This window comes from Malurus melanocephalus, unplaced genomic scaffold, assembly GCF_030028575.1.
Source record: "Malurus melanocephalus ecotype Western Australia unplaced genomic scaffold, MMel_1.1 scaffold_152, whole genome shotgun sequence".
Classification (NCBI taxonomy): Eukaryota; Metazoa; Chordata; class Aves; order Passeriformes; family Maluridae; genus Malurus; species Malurus melanocephalus.
The window spans coordinates 780,123-787,696 of NW_026623384.1; positions in this window are offsets into that span (position 1 = coordinate 780,123).

Genomic DNA, 7,574 nt, shown 5'->3' on the forward strand with positions numbered 1-7,574 from the left:
TGAAAAAACTCAAGGGTAAAATTGTACAAACAGGTAAAATTATTTTTCTTCAGCTGGTAAATGGGAGATAGCAGCAAGATCATGAATACCCTAGCTAAACTATGTGAAAGCTCTTTTTCTTGCTGAATTTGATCAGGCTTGAATTCTAATATTGGAACCAAAATCCTGGAACTAATCTTCACAATACTCTGCCTGTATTGTTGAATACACTTCTACACAAGACAGTTTAATGTACTTATTGAATATAAAATCTTAAATCAATTTAAGGCAAATAGCTCTACTTTATGCTGTATGAAGAATACTTTTTCACTTAAAATTGTTTCCAGAACTATAGTGACTTCTGAGTGTTGGAAAAGTTGGAAATGCAAAATGCACTTGCCTGTTTTCAAGTAATGCAGAATCAGGATTCCTTTGACCACATTCAGATTTCTACATTTGAGATGTTCTCCATTTTTATATTACTATTTACACATTATTACATTATTACTATTACTACATCAAGACTAGTCTTACCAGATAGAGGCACCTACTCAGAATGATTCAGTGTCTAGGCATGTCAGTTTATGACCATTGCCTAAAAAGAGRAAAAGCTCAAGTGTTAATGTTGACGTAGAAGGATTTCCCTTAGAGTACATCTTTACCTTGAAGGAAATAAGGGAAATTTTAGGGTTAGTTTTATGTGCCTGAAAATAAAGACTATTTATAGCAACCAGAAACAAAATAAGAAACTATTACACAAACATAATAATCGTAATCACTTATTAAGGAAAAGCTAAGGACAGATTCAGARAAGATGCATCTCACCTTTTTAAAAATGAAATTTAAAAAGGACAGCAGTAAAAGCTACAGTTTTAACTTTTTCCTATCTTGCTTTTCTTTTTCCCCTACCAGCCTTTTCTTCAGCTTCTGTCAGACAGTTTCTCTAAAAGCAAGGAAGTAAGCAGTGAGAGATATTTTCCTTTAKAAAGAGCTTACAACACAAACCAATGCCGTGTTAATGGTTGTGGACAAAAAGACTGCACATATCTCACACCCTTCCTACAGTAATCTCTATTTCCAGTAGTTCATGGTTTGCAATAAACATTTCAGGTGCTGTAGCAATATCTTCAGGAATATCTTGGGTGGAAAGCCATGTTTCAGGCTCACTGGCTTCAAAGATTGGTTGCAAGTATAAAAATAGCATCATAAAATARAGTTCCATCAATGCCCTTCTCAACAGAGAAACTCCAAGGCTTTTATGTCTGTCTCATCATTAACTACTTACCTACTCAAAATGATTCTTGAACCATTAACAATATAAACAGTCCCACTGAAAAAAATGGATTGACTGCAATTCTAGGAGGAAAGGGAAAAGTTGACTGTAAGGAAGCCCCTGAACATCTCACAGATTAAGGTGAAACACGATTGCTCACTTAGGCATATACTTTCCTAACATACCCTGTGATRTTATAAAAGCTGGGATAAAAACCAACCTCTTCTGTCTCAAAAAAGTATTCGTTAGTTATGATTCATTACTAGTTAACATTTTTTGAATGCCTTAAGTGCTCTAAGTACTTTTGAAATGTGTTTGTCTGAAAAATCTATCTGCATGAAGCAAAATGTTACAGCAACWTGGGAACTACCAGAAAAATGTTAGTTTGGGTCAATTCTGAGTCCTACTTCTTTTCTGCACATTCAAATTCCATAAAAATATGAAAACTGAGTTTTATAATTGTAATGAAAGAAATGTGCATTTTTCTTAGACTAACAYCCATGTGATTCCGTTCACAAAAAGTTTTAAAAGTAAAAATGTGAAAATACATAGTCATAAAAATAAAATAACAAAAATTAACAAAAATAAAACCCCACTAAATTTATTCAGTCCAATTTTATATTGACAATATAATCAGATTTTGAACATTTTCATTTTCCTTTTTCACTCTGGCTCAAGATCACTAAAGAAAATATTTAGAATTCTCAGGAACTTTTAGAAAACACCTTTTTATCTACCACTGAAAATGACTTTTTTTTTAAGGTTTGCTATGTAAGTGGAAATACACATTCAGAAGTGTGACATAGTGTTAAGATCTGGTTATTGAGAGATGCTTCTGCCCGAATTAAAATGCAAACAAACCCATATGACAAAGTCAATATTATGGATTTTATTAAACAATGAAGTGTGAGGTAGAGACAAAGAAATAAATAGAAAAGAGAAGAGAGGGAGAGGGAGAGGGAGAGGGAGAGGGAGAGGGAGAGGGAGAGGGAGAGGGAGATGGTCCTTCAAAAGCTTTTTGCTATTTATAGATTTTAGCTATAATATTAGACAGTTAATGATTATTGGGTACGGAGTTCTCTTATTCTATTGGCTAAATGATTCCCTCACTTTTAATGCTAATTAGTCCCATGCTCAGTCTTTCTTTTCTTCTGAGTCAGTGGGTTCCTTGGTTTACTGGGCTGTGAGTCCATGGCTGGAATCTCCACCTGCTGGAATTGTCTTTTACCCAGACAGAGCTGATATCAGCRCAGTTGCTGAGTTGGCTTTCYTTGTGGCCCATAAATTCTGCATTCTTTGTGTCCATTTTCAGTGATCCATTCTCCTCCCCTAGCTTTGTTAGCTTCCCCTAGATCTGAGATCAATCAATAGTAAAAGCTTGATTGTATCTCAAGTTCCCAGCTGCTCCAGKGAGCATATTTGGGGGAGTTTCATTTGTCATTGAAGATGACATATGGCAAATGCCATATGTCCCATAACTTGGGGTGATCTTTGTTTGACCAGTGATACCTGTATTACCAGTTGCTTCTTCACAGTTTGCCACAGTGGGAATTTTTGTCTGGCTGCATTACCCAGGATGTGCTGCCCACATCTCACCTCTGCCAGGCCTGGAGGYAGAAACATCCTGCTGCTCCYTTTTGTGCTTATCTATGGCAAAGTCCTTCTGTGGCCTAAAGAGTGCTGGAGACAGGCAACTGTGCTCTTTAGGTCCTTACACATAAYTGAAGCCATTAATGCACTAAAAAAGGGAGCTGATTTTTGAGCTTTTAAAWTTTACAAAAGTTGTCTGAATAATAGTTTAATCTCACATTAAAAAAAAACCAAAAACAGACTTTTAGATGGTAATAAAACATGTTTGTATTATCCTTATCACTGAGTGAAAATAAACATGAAGATGAAATGTTTGTTATAAATTCGGGGKTTTTTGGTATTTCTTGTTTATTTCCTTCTCTTCCTGGAAAGCATAAGAAGAGGTGGAAAAATTAAAGAAAAAGGAAAGGAAGAAAAATTCTTTCACCAAACAGACTTCTGAAGTATTTTACCTGCAAAAAAAGCAAAACCCAACAAACATAAAACTAAATGCAAGATATTTAGTCCAGGTGAAAAAAAATCCATGTGGTGATCTCACAGGATRAATCCAGATGATCTAAATTTGATTCAAGCACATATGTTGTCAAAACTAAAGAAAGATGCWCATTTACAATGCACCTAATCCTCATGGCATATTCAACATAAATCTGCAAACATATGGAGTTCATCTCTAAATTAAATATTCTGCTTAGTTCTAACAATGTAGTGGTTAGACTTCCTCTCTAGTAGATGATATTTTGAAGCCCTGGACTGAAAAATTGCAGACTTTGGAATCCAGGAAAAATTTTCAGTCCAGGATGACAAAAGCAATGCAAGAACCAGCTGTGAGTGAATGGGTTTGGAAGAATATTCACCTTTTTTTTTTTTTTTTTTTTTTTTTTTTTTTTTTTTTTTTTTTTTTTTTTTTTTTTTTTTTTTTTTTTTTTTTTTTTTTTTTTTTTTTTTNNNAAAAGCAAATGTGAGGCCCCAGGTGTGAAAATGAGTGGAACAACAGCAAAAAAGGTTAATAGTCTTTAGAGACACCAGCTAAAATAGCCTTTTGAAAGCACGTTTTTCTSAGAGTTCGTTGTGAAAGCCCAGACTGCTATCACAGTCTAGACGATTAATTATGTCTGGAGAACTTCCTGTGGTCCAATGATGCATTTGCATTCTTCATAGGAACAATTTCACTTTGAACTACTCCTGTGCCAGGAGACAATCTRCCACTGCTTTCTGTCTCATTTACTTACCCTAATAGGCTACCTTGGGGAGTATACTGGTTTGGGCTCAGAATTCATTCCATTCACAGCAGCCTGTAAGGTGTTGCACTTGGGATTTTTGACSACWGCAGTCTGGATAACACAGRGATGTTTCAGCTGTTGTTGAGCAGTGGTTACACAGCATTTGGGCAGTTTCTGCTTCGTACACTGCCCCTCCATTGAGTAGGGTGGAGAGTACCAGAGCCTAAGCAAGGAGACAGCCAGGAAATCTGATCCAAATAGACCCATATATAAGTCATGCTTAGCCATAAAACTACAGAAGGAGGAGAAAGAAGGGAGACACATTCAGAGTTATGGCCTTTGCATTCTCATATAACTATTACACTTGATGAATCCCTGTTTTTCCCAGAAATGGCTAAACATCTCCCTGCCAAAGAGAGGCAGTGAATAAATTCCTTATTTTGCTTTGGATGCATGAACAGCTTTGTTTCACCAATGAAATTTTCTTAACCTCAATCCATGGGTCTCTCCCATGGATTGCTGGAAGTGAGCAAGCATCTGTATGGGGCTGAACTGTCTACTAGGATTAAGCCACAAAAAGTAGCTTCACTCTGCCGCATGTAATGATGGTCAAATTTCTAATAGAGAATTGTTCAGAGTTCTAAACAGCGCTCTAAAACCTGATGATTACCAGAGCACCCAGCTTTTTTATCCTACATTACAAGATTCTTATTTRATACCTAAGTGTAGTGAATTTGGTGAGCTAGGTATCTCAGGTCTTAAGCAAAATTGGGAGAGGCTTTTTTTTGTATAACCAAGATGCCCAATGGGGTTTAGTAGTCTGATGTATCATTTGTCTTTTTAAAGAGGTATACCTACGTGTCTGTGTGGTGACATAAAATTTTGAACTCATGTTAATTCAGGAACATTTTCTGACTTTAATCGTCTACTGTCTCAAGTCTGGCCTTTAAGACTTCTTCTTCATCCTAAAAATCTTAAGTTTCTACATAATTATTTAACTTGATATTGTAACCTAGCACTCCGTATATGAAAAGAAAAAAAGAGGAAAAAGAAAAACCATAAAAACCCCAAAGTAAAAAAAACCCGCAAAGTGCAACCCTCATAAAAATTCACATTGAAATTCAAAAATTCACCAATAATAATTATAACGTCTTCAGCAGGTATCATCAAAGCTGAAGCCATTTAGCACTCTACCAACAAGCAAGCTTGCCACCATGGATGTAGCTGCAAGGATAACATAGGCTACAGGAATATCGTTACAGTTTATTTCATCACTTCCGTGCAAACAGTGCATATCTAACTTAAAACAAAGTGTTCCTTTGAAATGCACTCTTTCCTAAGAAAAAATAAAATTGAGTATCTTATGAAGAAACACATCTTTAAATTACTTCTGTTCTTTCTCTTGAACTATAATTATCAAAGGAYTGCCATGAAAAGAGCTAAAGGCTATAATTAATATTATTCTCTTTTTCTTGGATGAAGCATTTAAATACAGTGCATTATTTCATTGATCTCCCCGCAGACAAAGTCATGCCAATCCTTTTTTAGAAACAAGTTTCCTACCCAATTTCCCCTCCTTATAACTTTGAACAGCATGCTCTTTTGCAGTTCCCAAATGTTCAGAAATACTTTCARAATAACAATGAAAAAGAAGACATGAAGATTGCAATCATTTTAATATTTTTCACTGGATTTTTCACAGATAATGGTTAATAATTATTTTCTGATTCTTCTTGCACTGACATAATGGATGAGAATTGACCTGTAGAGGGTTCCAGAGATTTTCTAGGCAGTGGCTTGGATGCTCTAAGGCTGTGGAGCCAAATTAAATAATCAACCTGCAACTGAAAGTATCTTTTTTTTTTTTTTTTTTTCTCTTTTGCACATGAAGAAAAAAAAATTCTAAAATAACAAGGAATTCAAATGTTTTCAAATCAATTTTGCTTAACCATATGTCCTTCCTCTTTGTGGTAGGGTCACAACCTACAGGAGCTGTTGAGTTTGTTTTCTAAATTTAAAATATTAATATGGGTCAATTAGCTGGATAAAATTGCTATTTAAGGCTTTTATTTGTTTCTTAAACAGAAATATAAATCACAGTAAATTTACCATTTGAAAGACATGTCTTAATATTACACTGGTTTCTACTGTAGCAACTCTTTCTTTCTCTTGCAATATCCCACCAAAATAGTGGTTGTAAGTGAGAATACCTGCATACTTAATTATTAATATTTTAAATAAATTAAACATTTGTCTTGGTTTATTTAAAATTAAACCTGTCTTTCACTTTAGTTTATTCACTCATCTACAATAGCTGTAAAAGCTTAATACATTGTATAGGTTGTTTTTGTGTGTGTATATACATGCATCACAGATATATCTTTGCTCATGCAAAACTCAGAAAACTGGGAATAAAACTATTGCTGCATATACAAGGAATAGGAATGACAGTCTAACATAAAAAATAAATCACTTATTTGTCCTCGTCTAAATTTTGTAAAACCAGAAAAGTGATTAGTGGTTTAGAATTGTTCAATGCTTTATAGTTCAATGGATGATTCACCTGGAAAGGGTGAATGTGTCTTTATGAATATAAATAGAAATATAAAAATAAATAAATAAATATGTACACATATGAGTACTTACATTTTTAAATAACTCTGTTGTCTGCTACTTAAACAAAAGGGCATTAGCATTTTTTCTTAAAGTTAAAAATGTTAATTTCAGCTGTATTTACAGAAGTATCGGGGCTCAAAGTTTGTTAATCCAGTAAATTTCAGTTATGAGTATATACAGTTTAAATTATCTAACACACTGCATTTCACAAAATCATTTTTCCTAAGAGTTATTTTAGGCTGGATGGATTATTTGTGATTTCAGATTTTTTTTTCTTGTTACTGTAGTCCACAGAATGAAGAGAAACAAATTGGAAGAGCACTGCATTGGGAAAAAAGATAGGAAGAAAGGAGCAAGAAAGAGAAAAAAAGGTGGAGAGAGAGAGAGAGAGAGACAAGGAAAGAAAGGAGAGAGAGAAAGAAAGAAGCCACACCAGAACAAAAATTTGCTGTTAGGGACTTGACCCCAAACTCAGATAGAAAAGCATGATTAGAAGAGCATTTTGTTCAAACAGCTACTGCACTCATTCACACTGAAAATTTAATATCAGAAGTAAGCCCTACTTTTCAGGTGTTTTCCATGGTGAAAATTATATTTTCAGTATCTTCTATCACTGAACAAACTATCATATATTTTAAATACAGTTAATATAATCTCTTTGCTTTAGGAAGCTGATATGTTCTTTTGGCATTAATTGCTATGTTCTTGAAATGTCTCTCACTGTCTTCTGTTATTAACTTCTACAAATAAAAATGCTAAATAATCTTGTAAAGCCTTAACAAGACTTTGCATAAACACACAGCCATCTTAGAATCAGTAGTGCATGACTGTCATGACATTATTTGTTCTATTTTTCCATTCCTGAAATAAAGACTTTAAGTACAATTTCTGTTTTG